At 48.2% G+C, this 13,568-nt stretch overlaps 1 long non-coding RNA gene across 3 annotated transcripts in view; it reads left to right on the forward strand.

Moving 5' to 3' along the window:
• LOC127390826 (uncharacterized) overlaps positions 1-13,020 on the forward strand; it is a 28,511-nt gene extending 15,491 nt beyond the window's left edge. For 2 of the 3 annotated variants that reach the window (XR_007890962.1, XR_007890964.1), the window contains 6 exons: positions 2,809-2,908; positions 3,586-3,713; positions 5,635-8,021; positions 8,162-8,309; positions 10,999-11,163; positions 11,561-13,020. This is a non-coding gene — a long non-coding RNA (uncharacterized LOC127390826). The remainder of the gene's footprint in view (positions 1-2,808; positions 2,909-3,585; positions 3,714-5,634; positions 8,022-8,161; positions 8,310-10,998; positions 11,164-11,560) is intronic. The other variant, XR_007890963.1, reaches the window with a different exon arrangement.
• Positions 13,021-13,568: the final 548 nt, after the last annotated feature.

Raw genomic sequence — 13,568 nt, forward strand, 5'->3', positions numbered from 1 at the left:
TGCTCTAGTCAACAGGAGCTTAGCAGAGGTGGCAGCTTCCTACCACAGCCTCCACTGCTCGTGTGTCTGGTTGCCCAGTTGAAGTGTGTGTCTGTCATTCACAAAAGCACCCTCTGAAACATCTCTCGTGTGGGTGACAGTTGTTATGGGTCATCAGAAGAACTTGTTATGGCAGATAACCCAGTCTGAATGGACCCATCCACAAGAGAATGTACACTGGGGAGTGCTGCACTGGTAGGATCCTGTTACTGGCAGAAATAGGGCTCTGGAAACAGGCCAAGCCTCTGCCTCTCAGACTGTGTTAGTAGTTTCAGAATCTGGGAAGTGTAATGTTGGAGTGTAAAGTATCTCCAGTTCTCCTTGAACATTTGTGTCTTTCTTTTTTCTGTTTAAAATTACATACTACATGTATTATACACACAGATACATGATGTACTTAGATACACGATACATAATTACAATTACACACTATATATACTAAAGGTATAGCAAGAAGTTATTTTGTGAGGCCCAAGATGATAACAAAAGGAAGAGAAAAATGTTCCTTTGAGGAAAAAAAAAAAGAAAGGGTATTGATTTCATTACCAGATGATAACTACTACTTGCTGGGAATCCTCACATCTCCTGTAGAAGCAGGTTCTGAGGTTTTCAGAGCTACAGGTTTTCATCCTGACTTTTAAAAATGCAGATTGATGGCAAGTGTGTGGGAAGGAGCTACTTTCTACTTTCATTTCAGGTCGCTTGCAGCAAGATGGCTTCAGTTATCTCTGTAAAAGGGGATTTTTATTTTGTCATGTTAGAATCATAGAATGTCTTGGATTGGAAAGGCCTTCTAAAAGTCATCTGGTCCAACCCCCCTGCAATAAGCAAGGACATCAACTAGATCAGGTTAATCAGGGCTCAGAGCCCCATCAAGCCTGACCATGAATGTCTCCAGGGATGGGGCCTCCACAACCTCTCTAGGCAACCCATTCCAGTGATCCACCACCCTCATATGAAGAACTTCTTCCTAATGTCCAACCTAACTCTAGCCTTTTCTAGCTTGAAACCATCACCCCTTGTCCTATCATGACATGCCCTAGTGAGCAGCTCTTCCCCAGCCTTCTTACAGGCCCCTTTCAGGTACTGGAAGGTCACTATAAGGTCCCCCAGAGTCTTCTCCTCTCCAGGCTGAACAGCCCAGTACCTGGGCTGAACAGAGAGGGAATGAGCTGCACTGGGAGCTCTGGGAGCTGCTGAGAGCTGTGTTAACAGAATGTTCATCTGAGCTGCAGCCAATGCCTTGCCACGTGCCCATGGCTCCAGGTGCAAAGCACCTGCCCTGCTCCTGGGGATCCGACCTAAGGAAACCTGGGGCTGAAAGCACAGCATCCCCAGGGGGGACGTGGCCAGAATGGCTCTGCTCTCTACAACTACCTTGAAGGAGACTGTAAAAAGGTGGGGACTGGGCTGTTCAATGAAGTAACAAGTGATAGGACAAGAGGAAATGGCCTCAAGTTGTGCCAAGGGAGGTTTAGATTGGATGTTAGGAAGATGTTTTCAGTGAAATGGTTGTCAGTGGTGGAGTCACCAGCCCTGGAGGGGTTTAGGAGTTGTATAGACACAGTACTGAGAGACATGGGTTAGTTAAGGACTTGTCAGTGTTAGGTTGACAGTGGGACTGGATGATCTTGAAGGTCTTTTCCAGCCAAGGTGATTCTGTGACTCTGTGCTTCCTACGTTGCTCAGGGCAGGAACCTTCTTAGAATCACAACCCGGTCTGAGTTGGAAGGACCTTAATGATGATCTAGTTCCACCCCGCCTGCATGGGCAGGGAGTTGTTCCTAAGTGTTTGCAGAGACCATGCTGTGAAAAAGCCATGAACATGAGGGAACTGGTCTCATGAATCACCCTGTGGGTCGCTACACATGGATGCAGTCAAGGGCATTTCCAAATGTCTTGGTGGGCACCAGACTGCCAGCTATAGGGTCAACCCACCACATGTTTATTCTTCTCTGCAGGTTGGATGGGGCTTGGAGCAACAAGTTCCAGATGGTCTTTGAAAGAGAGAGATGTTCAAGGAATAGGCAAGAGTTCAAGGCAAAAGAAATACACTTCTCAGAAGTTACTAGTGATTTGATGACCGAAACATGACTGTTAAATGTGGGCTTTATTTATCTTTGCCATTGGTTGCTAATCCCCACCATTTACTGTGGTTTGGTTTATTCCCTGCTGTGGCAGTAATAGCAGTCATAAATTTGGTCATGAAAGAGAGGACTGTCTGTTTCTTCTAGAAAAAGGGAGTGATAATAACAGACAGTGAACTGAATTTGCTCTCCTCCTGGCAACATTTAAGTAACTTTGGGGTGGCAGCCTGCTTACTGGCAAGTGAGTCAATTTGTTGGTGAAATCTTTCAACAAACCAGGGGTTCCCAGCTCCCCCTGTCCAGAATGGACCCCAGGAGCTTCTGTCCTTTTCTGATACCTCTTTCAAAATGGATCCCTGCCGTGGGCTTGCTCTGCTGTGCTGCCTGGTATCTTCTGTGCAGCGTCTGTGCCTTGACCTGCAGCTCAAACCTGTGTTAAACTCATCCACTTGAGCTGTGACAGCAACTGCTGCCAAAATCACCAAATCACAGAACGGTGGGGGTCAGAAGGGACCTCTGAAGATCATCTAGTCCAACCCCCTGCTAGACCAGGAGCTCCTAGAGCAGATCACACAGGAACACGTCCAGGCGGGTTTGGAATGTGGAGACTCCAAACCTCCCTGGGCAGCCAGTCCCAGGGCTCTGGTACCCTAAAATAAAGAAATATTTTTTTGATGTTCAGGTTGAACCTTCTGTGGACCAGTTTGTGCCCATTGCCCCTTGTTCTGTCCCTGGACATCACAGAGGAGAGTCTGGCTCCATCCTCCTGACACCCGCTGTAGGTAGGTATTTATAAGCATTGATCAGATCCCCCCTCAGCCTCCTTTTCTCCAAGCTGAACAGCCCCAGCTCTCCCACCCTTTCCTCATATGGTACATGCTCCAGCCCCTTAATTATCTTAGTGGCCCTAAAATGAATCATCTGAGTTGTCTCCTGAAAGGGGACAAGATTTGCTCCGTGTTAGAGGCTAAAAGGGAATGTCTGCAAACAGCAGGGAAGTGTTGAGCACCAGGATCCCTGGATCTCCAGCCAGAGCTTTGTGTCATCAGGAGCAGAACAACAGCCACAAAACCAGTGTCCGTGGTGGCAGAGCTGTGGAACATGCTCTGAAAGGCAATGGCTCTGAAGGGAAGTGGTCCAAGAGGCTTTAGTGCACAGGGTTTCCAACTCTTGGAAAGCTTTTCAGGAGGAAGGGGTGTGTGGAGAGGGATTTTAGTCCTTCTCCAGTGCTGCTGGCAAAGAGAGAAACAGGCTAAACCAGTCATATGGACACACCTGCTGGGATTCCTGAAAGCCAGGCTGTCCTCTAAGGGATGTTTCTCTTGTGAAAGGGTTTCTTACAGACAGCCTCTCTACCAAGCCAAAACCTGTCCCTTCACCAGGGACTTGCTGACACCAGCCTACTGGACCAATATATTTCAGAGCATTTCAAACAAACACCCTTTTTTTTTTTTGCAAGGCTTCAGTCCAGCCTTGGCCATGACTGCTGCTCCACAACTGGGAGCTTTGCAAGACCAGAAGATGCTCTCCAGGGTGCTCCTGGAGCGAGGAACCTGCTGCCAGCACTGCAGACTGCTCAGAGCTGAGGTTAGCAGCTAAACAGCTCCATCCTTTTGAAGATGGAGATGGATAAGTCCTCCTGATGCTCACATTTCTATGCTAAAACCCAACAGAAAGTTGAACTCTGTGGTGTGGTGTGGGAAATGCAGCAGAGTGTGAAGTGTGGTGTGCATGTGAGTCAGAGCTTCAGAGACCTCCAGGCATGTTTCAGCTGCTTTGTCTCTCTCTGTTTGACTGCAGATCAACATCAGGGAAAAAACATGGTTTTCCCCTTCTGAAACTTGAGCTCCTGATTTCTGTTTTCTTTCTCACTCGGGTCAATATAAACAAAAGTATTCAATAGAAAGGGAGATGCTTACTTGTTTATAATTCCATGTTGTTGTTTTTTTATACTTGTGGGAAACCTCAGACAACTCTTGGGGAGCGCAGGGTTTTCCAGACAGCTGCACTGAGAAGATATTGCTGCTACTGACAGATACAGGAAAAGTGGTGCCTGGCTCCCCTTTCCACCTAACGTTTCTTTTTTTGGACCTTACGTTCAAGCCCAGACAGAGCTGGGAGCTACTTTGTGTTTAGTTTTCTGTTTAAAATTCAAAAACATTAGCTGGGTGGTCAGAAACCTTGGCCTATCTAAAGGCTTTCCCTTCAGAGAGCACCCCAGAGCCACTAACAAGCCTGTCTCCTCCTCTGGGCCACAATCCCCTCATTTGTACCTCTTTTGTTGCTTTTTCTTTATGACTGGTAATCAGTTTTCTGTTTGGCTTATTGCTGTAAGGCAGCTGTTTGCTTGGCAGCTGTACTGGGAACATGTCCATCATCTGCAGCAACTGAAGAGAGAAGCACCAGCCAGAACCCAGCTCACTTGCCCCTTGCTTCTGCAGTTAAATAATAGGGCAAGTTCTGGTACAGGTGAGGGAAAGGGAGGGTTGCTTCTTGCTCTGTATGGATTCAGGGTTCCTTCAAACATGATGTTCTGGACTTTCCCTTCTGTAAAACCAGCAGAGGCTGAGGTGACTGCAGAGAACCCACTGCTGTGTGAGCATGTCCAGACGAGGGAGGGGGGGAGACATGAGGTTGTCCTTGGCATTGCCTCTTCCATCAAGCTGCAGTGAGATCATCTGTCCAAGCAGGGCTACCAGGATGACATGATTGCAGCTGTAGGGGTGGCCCACCACACCATGGCTTGGAGACCCACCACCTCCCAAGGTCAAGCCCAATGCACATATGGCCTGAAAAGGAAGCCCAACTGCTCCTTCACGGGCGGGTTTGGTGCCAAAATGTGGTTCTTCCAGCTGCTTAGCAAAGCCAACACAGCCATGGTGGCCTTATGGAGAGGGTCCTGGGAAATCTTTCCTTGCTTTCATGCAAGACTACGGGCTGGTGTAGGAACCCCTGGGTTTTTAGCTCCTGCAGACTTTTGTCCCTCTGCTGATGACAGGCAATGAAATCACTGTCCGTTCCCCAAGATGAGCCCATTGTTGAAGCCGTGGGTTTAGCAGCTCAGCTACGTCTCGATATGTCAAGAGTTACTTCTGTCTATGTCAAGTGGTTTTATGCCAGATTTGAACTATAGTTTTGTCCTGCGTGCTCAGGCTGTAAACAATCTTCTTTGTGTATTTCCTCATAGGCACAAAAGCAGCATTCTGAGACCAACATGAGGTTTTAAAATATATTTTTTTAGCATCTTGAGGACGGATTGACCAGAAATTAGGGCTCGTAAAGCAATGTCATGCTGCTAACAACCTAAACATACTATTGTTTGTAAAGAAAGCCACGTCCAATCTTCATCTAAGACATATTTATCCTGTTTCACTGCGTGGCTGAATCATCTGGCTGTCCTACAAAGTTATTTTTAATATTTTCAGCACCTTGTCCCCCTTGGATGCACTTGAATTGTTAGATAACTCAAAAAACCTGATGACGTCCAATTTATTTTCTTTTCAAACAGCTGCCTGCTTGTCAGAGTCCATTCTAAAGGAAGGCTGATCACTTTGGTGTATCTGCTACAGGAGCTGTACAGGTCCTATGGTGATAAACACAACCTACAGATGTGCTCAGGAACAGGTTCTCTTCCAATGCTTTCATAAATCCTACAGACAGAAGAGGTGATGAAGAAAAACTTCAGAAGCAAAGGTCTGAGTTACCAATGATAATCAGGTGTCTGGAATTAGTGGGAACGGGGCACTTAATAACTTCTCATAGCCTGGGGCAATAGGAAATCTCAGCAGTCCTGAGATCCTTCAAACCTTCCTTAAGCCTTGCTCAAGCTCCCACCAGGGAACTTTCCCATGCCACCTGTATTTCTGCAGCAGGCACATTGACAACCACAGAGGGTCCCAGCACTTGCTGAGCCAGAGGGAATGAGAGAGGTGGCCAGTGGTGAAAGCTTTGTCCTCAGAGATCTGTGAACAACCACCTCTGCTTGGATGGTTTCAGTGTTTCATGCAAGTGGGGCATTTTGGAAGGAAGCCACAGAATATCCTGCTGCCCATTTTGTCCCGTTACTAGGGTGAACACTGAAGAAACAGGTGGTGAGAGTTCAACTCTGTGCTCTGGAGATAAAAACGTAATGGAGACCATTTGCTTTCCCACAGCCCGGGTGCTCTGGCTCCACGTTTGTAGGTGACAGAGCAGCTGCCTCCTGGTCGTACCACGTTGGCTGAGTTGCAAGGCTCCTCCTCTGCTTGTGTGCTCTGGTGGGAGGCTGGACATCTAACTGTGGGCTGAGGCTCCCACCAGGTCCAGCCTGAGGTAATTTCTTCATATGGCACAGAGAGGCAAGGCCCAGTTGGGACAGGGAAGGCAGGAAGCAATGAGCTGCTTCCTCTTCTGCAGCCCCTCCAACGTGGTGCCAGCACCTCAGGGACCAGGTGCTCCCCCTGGCTCCGTGCTTCTGAGGACCAAAGGGCAATGCAAGGAAGGATTTAGACCCAGAAGCTCTCCCAGCCGTTGTGGAGCTCCATCCCTAAGGGCTGATGCAACCTTCCTTTGTTTTCATGGGCACCAACAGCCTCACTGGCAGCATCGTTTGCTGCCAAGACCAGTTCAGTTATTGTGAAGCAAGAGGTCTGTGTAATTCTCTTTGAGATGATGTGATGCTGTAAGGACATTTGTGTTTAAAGTTTGTGTTCTCTTGTCTTTCCTCTTTTCATTTTACACAACTTCCTAGCTCCCCTTGCAGCAAGTCTTGCTGTTGTACATTGTGGTGACTTTAAAGAGAACATAGGGAAGCTGTGGCTGCCCCATCCCTGGCAGTGTTGAAGGGCAGGTTGGATGGGGCTTGGAGCAACCTGGGCTGGTGGGAGGTGTCCCTGCCCACGCAGGGGGTTGGATCTAGATGAACTTTAAGGTCCCTTCCAACCCAAACCACTCTATGTTCAGACATGCAGGGAGTCCTACAAGTCTTCCTTAGCTCATCCATGACAGTGACTGCCAAAGCAGGTGACATTATCCAAATGAGCTCCTTTGGAGTTCACTGCACTGCTTGGATCCCCACGGTGGGTTTGGTGTCATCACTGAGCTAAGGCTTTTCCTTTTGGATGAATTCTTGTCAGCCTTCTGGACATACTGGTCTTTATTGATTGAAGAGTCTTTCTCACCTTCTGAAGGAACAGTATTTCCAGTTTGCTTCTGCTATCATAAAATATGAAAAGAAGATCAAGGAATCAAATGTTATTTTGGACTTTCTTAAGTAATTAGCAGGATCAAACCAGATCCTTTCTGCCAGAAATCAACATAAGGTCAGCAACTGAACTTCAGGATGTCAGAGGTAGTAGCAACTTTATAACTTTTCTATAAGCAAAACCATGTTATGCCTAGAATGGCACATTTAAAATCTATCTATCTATCTATCTATCTATCTATCTATCTATCTATCTATCTATCTATCTATCTATCTATCTATCTATATGTACCAAGAATCCAAAAACTATGAAGAACTCTGGGCCTCCCATTTTCCAACCATGACTATCCAGAAATCTCATTTAGGAATGTGGGTGAGTTGCACAGAGTCACTCAACCCAGCTGACCACTCTGGTGTTTGAAACCCTTTCCTAGCTTGTACAATAACGTGCTAATTAAAGAGACTGAAGAGCACTTTTCCTAATCCTTCTGATTTTCCTCCCACAGCCTCCTGCACCCTCTGTCTGTACAGCTCATGCTGGTTGCCTGGTCTGGCTGCTACATTTGTCCCTGCAGCACTTGACATCACACACTGACCAGGCTCTTCGGGCAGTGCCAGATGGTGAACTGCTTGGAACGGGGTTTTAAAAACCCACTTAATGTTTGCCTTTTCCTTTCTGAGAGATTTACCTTGACTGGGCTTAAGTCAATCAGGTATGTAGTTAGAAACAGAAAGATAAGCTGCTGCTTAAGTGAAATCAATACATGCACAAAGTCTCTGCCTACGTGACAGTTTGGAAATGGACCTAATTGCTTTCTTTTTTTTTTCTTCTTCTTTTTTTTTCCTCTCCCAGGACTGAATTCCAGAACCAAGATGCAGTTTGATTCTGTCTCAATCCTTTAAAAAACTGTGTTGCTTTATACTGTCAAATATCACGGATAGGGAAGTGTCACCTTCCAGCTAAGGGGCTACCACAAGACAATGATTTAAAACATGTGCTGGTGTGTATCCATTTTCTTCCTGCTCAAGCCCTGAGAGAGAAGGTGGGATTTCCACCAAATCTGGAAAATGTTATTTTGAAATACAGACATGGAACAGGGTGTTTTCTGGCCATTAAATTAGAGCTCATTCCTTGTTTAAATGGATGCAGTTCAGTTCTGGTGTACGTGTAGCCTTGCTCTTGGTCAAACCTATTGATAGTTTTTCCTCAGCCTAAGAATAGCAACAGTGTTTAAATTGCTTTTGATCTCAATTACCTCTCAAGTGCAGGAAAGTCTTAAGCGAAAAACTGACACCTCTGCAAATGTGACTGTGTTGCAGGTGGTTCCTGCAGCTCTGGAAGAGGCAAAAAGGCTGATGGAGCTGGGTAGTATTGATGTGATTTTGCTTGTGTACAAAAAAAGGCACAAAGTCCTCTGTTCCTGTGTATACAGGAGGAATTGAACATGAACCATGTTCTCGGCTTTCAGGACCAAGCCTTGTTTCACCTGCTCTTTCTCAACCATGTTTAGATGTTTGTCCAGGCTGTATGTTCAGTTTCCTGGCTATTTTTTTTTTTTTTAATGCCCAAAGGTGTTTCATCACAGAATCACTTAGGTTGGAAAGGACTCTGTGGAGCTGCCTGAGAGGAGGTTGGACCAAGGGAAAGTTGGTCTCTTCTCCAAAGGAACAAGTGTTAGAACAAGAGGGAACCGCCTCAAGTTGTGCCAGGGGAGGTTTGGATTGGGTATTAGAAGAAAGTTCTTCCCTGGAAGGGTGGTCAGGCCCTGGCACAGGCTGCCCAGGGACAGTACCTGGAGATGTTGTTTGAGCCAGCAATGTGCCCTTGTGCCCTTGTGGCCAAGAAGGCCAACGGCATCCTGGGGTGCATTAGAAAGGGGGTGGTTAGTAGGTCAAGAGAGGTTCTCCTCCCTCTTTATTCTGCATTGGTGAGGCTGCAGCTGGAGTATTGTGTCCAGTTCTGGGCCCCTCAGTTCAAGAAGGACAGGGATCTGCTTGAGAGAGTCCAGTGCAGAGCCACAAGGATGATTAAGGGAGTGGAACATCTCCCTGATGAGGAAAGGCTGAGGGAGCTGGGTCTCTTTAGCTTGGAGAAAAGGAGACTGAGGGGTGACCTCATTAATGTTTACAAATACGTAAAGGGTGAGTGTCAGGGAGATGGAGTTAAGCTTTTCTCAGTGATGACCAGGGATAGGACAAGGAGTAATGGATACAAATTGGAGCATAGGAGGTTTAAGGTGAATATCAGAAAAAATTTTTTTACTGTGAGAGTGACAGAGCCCTGGGACAGGCTGCCCAGAGAGGCTGTGGAGTCTCCTTCTCTGGAGACATTCAAAACCCACCTGGATGCGTTCTTGTGTGATGTGCTCTGGGTGACCCTGCTCTGGCAGGGGGGGTTGGACTAGATGATCTTTCGAGGTCCCTTCCAAGCCCTAGGATTCTGTGATTCTATGATTCTATGTTTGTGGTCCTGAGGGACCTGGGTTAGTGATGGACGCATTCGAGTTGGGGTAATGGTTGGACTTGATGATCTTGAAGGTCTTTTCCAAGCAGGACAATTCAGTGATGCTGTGTCTGAGAAGGCTGCAGCCCTCCTGCAGGGCTCCACCTCACCCTGCTGCCCGACGGCTGCAGGAACCGCCCTAACAGCAAAAACCAAAGCGGGGGGAGCTGCGAACAGCGCGCTGGGCGCTGCTGCCGGCTCGGGGGGCAGCTCGCCCGGGGTCGCGGCTCTGCCCGGGGGAAAGGCGGCAACACGGGGGGGGGGCTTTCCTGCCGGCCCCCCAGGACGGGGCAGGGCGAGGGGCCCTTTCCCGGAGCCACCCTGCGCTGCCTGCGGCCCCGGGAGACCGGGACACGGGGGAACGGAGGGGCCGGGGATGGGGGCACGGAGGGGCCGGGGATGGGGGCTCGGGGCTCCGAGGGGCCGCGCTCCCCCCGCCCCGCCCGGTCCCGCCGCCACCGCCGCCGTGGCCGTTGCGCTGGCGCCCTCTGGCGGCGGCCGCGGGGATGGCGGGAGAGGCGGGTCCTGCAGCGCCCGGGGCCGCGGGGAGACCCGGGATCGGGGCTGCTGCCGAGGCCCCAGATCCATGGGGAGACCCGGGATCGGGGCTGCTGCCGAGGCCCCAGATCCATGGGGATCCAGGGTCTCACCACCCTCACAGCGAACAATTTCCTCCTCATGTCTCACCTCAATCTCCCCTCTTCCAGTTTTGATCCATTCCCCCTCATCCCATCCCTCCCTGCCCTTGTCCCAAGCCCCTCCCCAGCTTTCCTGGAGCCCCTTCAGGCACTGGAAGGTGCTCTAAGGTCTCCCTGGAGCCTTCTCTTCTCCAGGCTGAACACCCCAACTCTCCCAGCCTGGCTCCAGAGCAGAGCTGCTGCAGGGGGGTCTCACCAGAACGAAGCAGAGGGGACCATCCCCTCCCTGGCCCTGCTGGTCACGCTGCTGTTGATGCAGCCCAGGACACAGTTGGTTTCTGGGCTGCCGGTGCACATCACCAGCTCATCGTGACCTTCTCATCACCCAATACCCCCAAGTCCTGAGGGCTGCAGCTCTTTGCAGGTGCAGAATCTTTGAGGATACAGGTTGCAAGGCTAAAAGATGGAGAGGCAAGGGGTGGTGAGGGAGGAATGTATGCACAAACAACACATCTGGAAATCCAATCACACTTGCTTTTTCTTTTCTAGTGCTTGCCCGTGCCTGGGGCAGGTGGATCCCTTAGCACCTGCTCCTCCATGCAAAGGCTCTGCTGGGCACAGTGTTGCTGCTGGCAGCTTCAGTGGTGACAGACTGACAGACAAATGGTGCTTCAGGCAGCTCTGCAGGAGATGCGGTTTCGTGAGACAAGGGGTGTAAGTTTGGAGTCCAGCCTATGTGCTCTGATTACTTCAGGCCAACCCATCTCATGACAAATCTTGATACAACCTGTTATTCTGTTAATCTCTGTGTGGAGATCATTGTATTGTTTGATCTCTCAGCTGAGGACACAAACAGCTGAGCAAGCTCTCTGAAAAGCTCAGTTCCACACAGGGAGAAGGATGATGCTAACTGGGCACCTGGCATTCCATGTGCAAAGGGACTTTCCAGCCCTTGGGGCCTGAAGTGGAGGCAAGAAAACAATCTGTTGTATTTCCTGACTCATAGGTGGTTTGGGATATTGGGAAAGGCTCAGAGAGTAGCCCAATTGGGGAAGAAAATTGTACAAGTGGGAGTGATGGTCACCTTAATCCCTATTACTCCTCCCTGCAGACAGCTGATTGCCATCACCCCAAGGAAAACCACCATGGAGGAGCAGAAAACAACCTGTTTTCCAGGACCTTAAGAGATGTATCACTGAGGTCCTGAGTGCCAAGGTTAGATCTTATTTCTGCACCTTTTCTGCACTTTCTTCAAGCCCTTAAGGACCACAGTCTTTAGGAACAAGTTCCTTCAAGATGCTAGTTGGGAGAAATATCAGAAGACATTAGAAGATGATGGCCATAAATGCCTGCAAGGTGTGTCCTCCAGGCAGGAAAGGGAGTAACTACATCCCCTGGTCATGGGAGTGTGGAAAAGGGACTCTATAACTTCATAGTGGCAGATTTGGGAAAATAATCTCTGGTCCTGAGAAGATGCAGAGTTCTTCTCCAGACCTGAAAAAGCATTTGGACAGAATTGCTTTGTGTACAGAAAACAGAAGAAAATAGGGACTAAAATGTTTTGAGAGGAAAAAGCAAGACAAGGATGGACTGGCAGGAAGACTGTAGCTGGACGGTCTCCTGGGTTCCAGACAGCAGGCATAGTATATTCTTGTAAACAGAACTGCATTAATTTGTCTGCAACCAGAGTTTTCCCCTTCAAGGCCCCTGCCTTTGGCTTATTGTTCAGTTACCATGAAGTTCAACTTTGGACAGTAACTTTCACCCTTGTTTAATGCTGCTTGTGTCTCTCTTTTTCTCAAACAGCCCAAAAGTGACTAAATCCACTTAAATTTTTGCTGAGAGGTTCAAACCTCTGACTTTCCGTGCATTTTCATGCAGCTGCCATCCAATGTCATACTCCCTAAGTGTTTTAGGTTGTCTGAGAGCAATTCTACTTTTGACTCCAGTTGACAACCATGCAGGATCATTTTTGGAGCGAAAGATGAATTTATGGCTAATTATGACACTTCCCACTTCCTCACAATTTCACAGCGCTCTGGATGTTGTTTTCTGCTTTTCTCTCAAATCATTGGTGGATGCTGCCTCAAAGGAAAAATAAAATGGGTGGGAGACCATCTTCAGTGTTACAGGAACACGGGGTGTGTGGGCTCAGCTCATCAACAGCTGCCTGCAGTGCCTGGAAATCCACCTTATCCCTGCAAGCCTGTGGCAAGTGACAAGGACAATGCTGTCAGGACCCTGCTGATATTGAAGTAAGAATGGAAAGTAATCTTTTGAAGTTGGATTTCAGAGGTTTAACAGGGGAAAAATAAATGTTGTCACACTAGGAAAGCTGAAATTGATCCTGTTCTGGTGCTGCATATGGAATATGTTGGGTGTCATTTGCAACTGAGGCAAGCAAAAAGGGAGATGAAAGGAAGACCAAGGATGGACAAGATGGGCACTCGTTTCTTGTGGGTGATTAAAAAGTTAAATGGTACAGACTGCATCATCTCCCGCTCGTGTAGAAGGAATAATACAAGTTTAGACCATGTAATGGGAAGTTATGGGACTCCAAGAATGCAAATGGTCTGGAAATATTAAAATGTAAACTACCCTGAAACAATGTTTGGGCTGTTGGCTCTGTCTGCTTTAGCACTAATTCTTGTGTGAAATGGACCTTTTCAAAAGAGTTCGTTGGGAGGCAGAATTTTAACAGGTATTTTATTATAAGTAATTCTGTTGTGTATTATTGCCAATTCTTTTATTAGCTAGTATTAGGGAAATGGAATGAGGAAGAATAAGGGATTGGAGCATGTGGCATACGAGAAACTGAGTGGATTGTTCAACCTATAGCAGAGAAGGCTCAGGGGGATCCTGTCGATGTGGATGCAGAGACAAAACAGAGCCAGATGCTTCCGGGTGACAGACAAGGGGCAGCAGGCACAGGCCGAGATACAGGAAATCCCACTTAGACACAGGCAAGATGTTTTTGGTGTGAAGCTGGTGGAACGGGTTGCCCCAGGAGGTTGTGGTGTCCCATGCTTGGCATTCAAAACCCAGCAGGACAAGGTCCTGAGCAACCTGTTCTGGCTGACTCTGTATGAGCCAGCAGCTTGGACCAGACCCTCTCCAAA

Source organism: Apus apus, chromosome 15, assembly GCF_020740795.1.
Source record: "Apus apus isolate bApuApu2 chromosome 15, bApuApu2.pri.cur, whole genome shotgun sequence".
NCBI lineage: Eukaryota > Metazoa > Chordata > Aves > Apodiformes > Apodidae > Apus > Apus apus.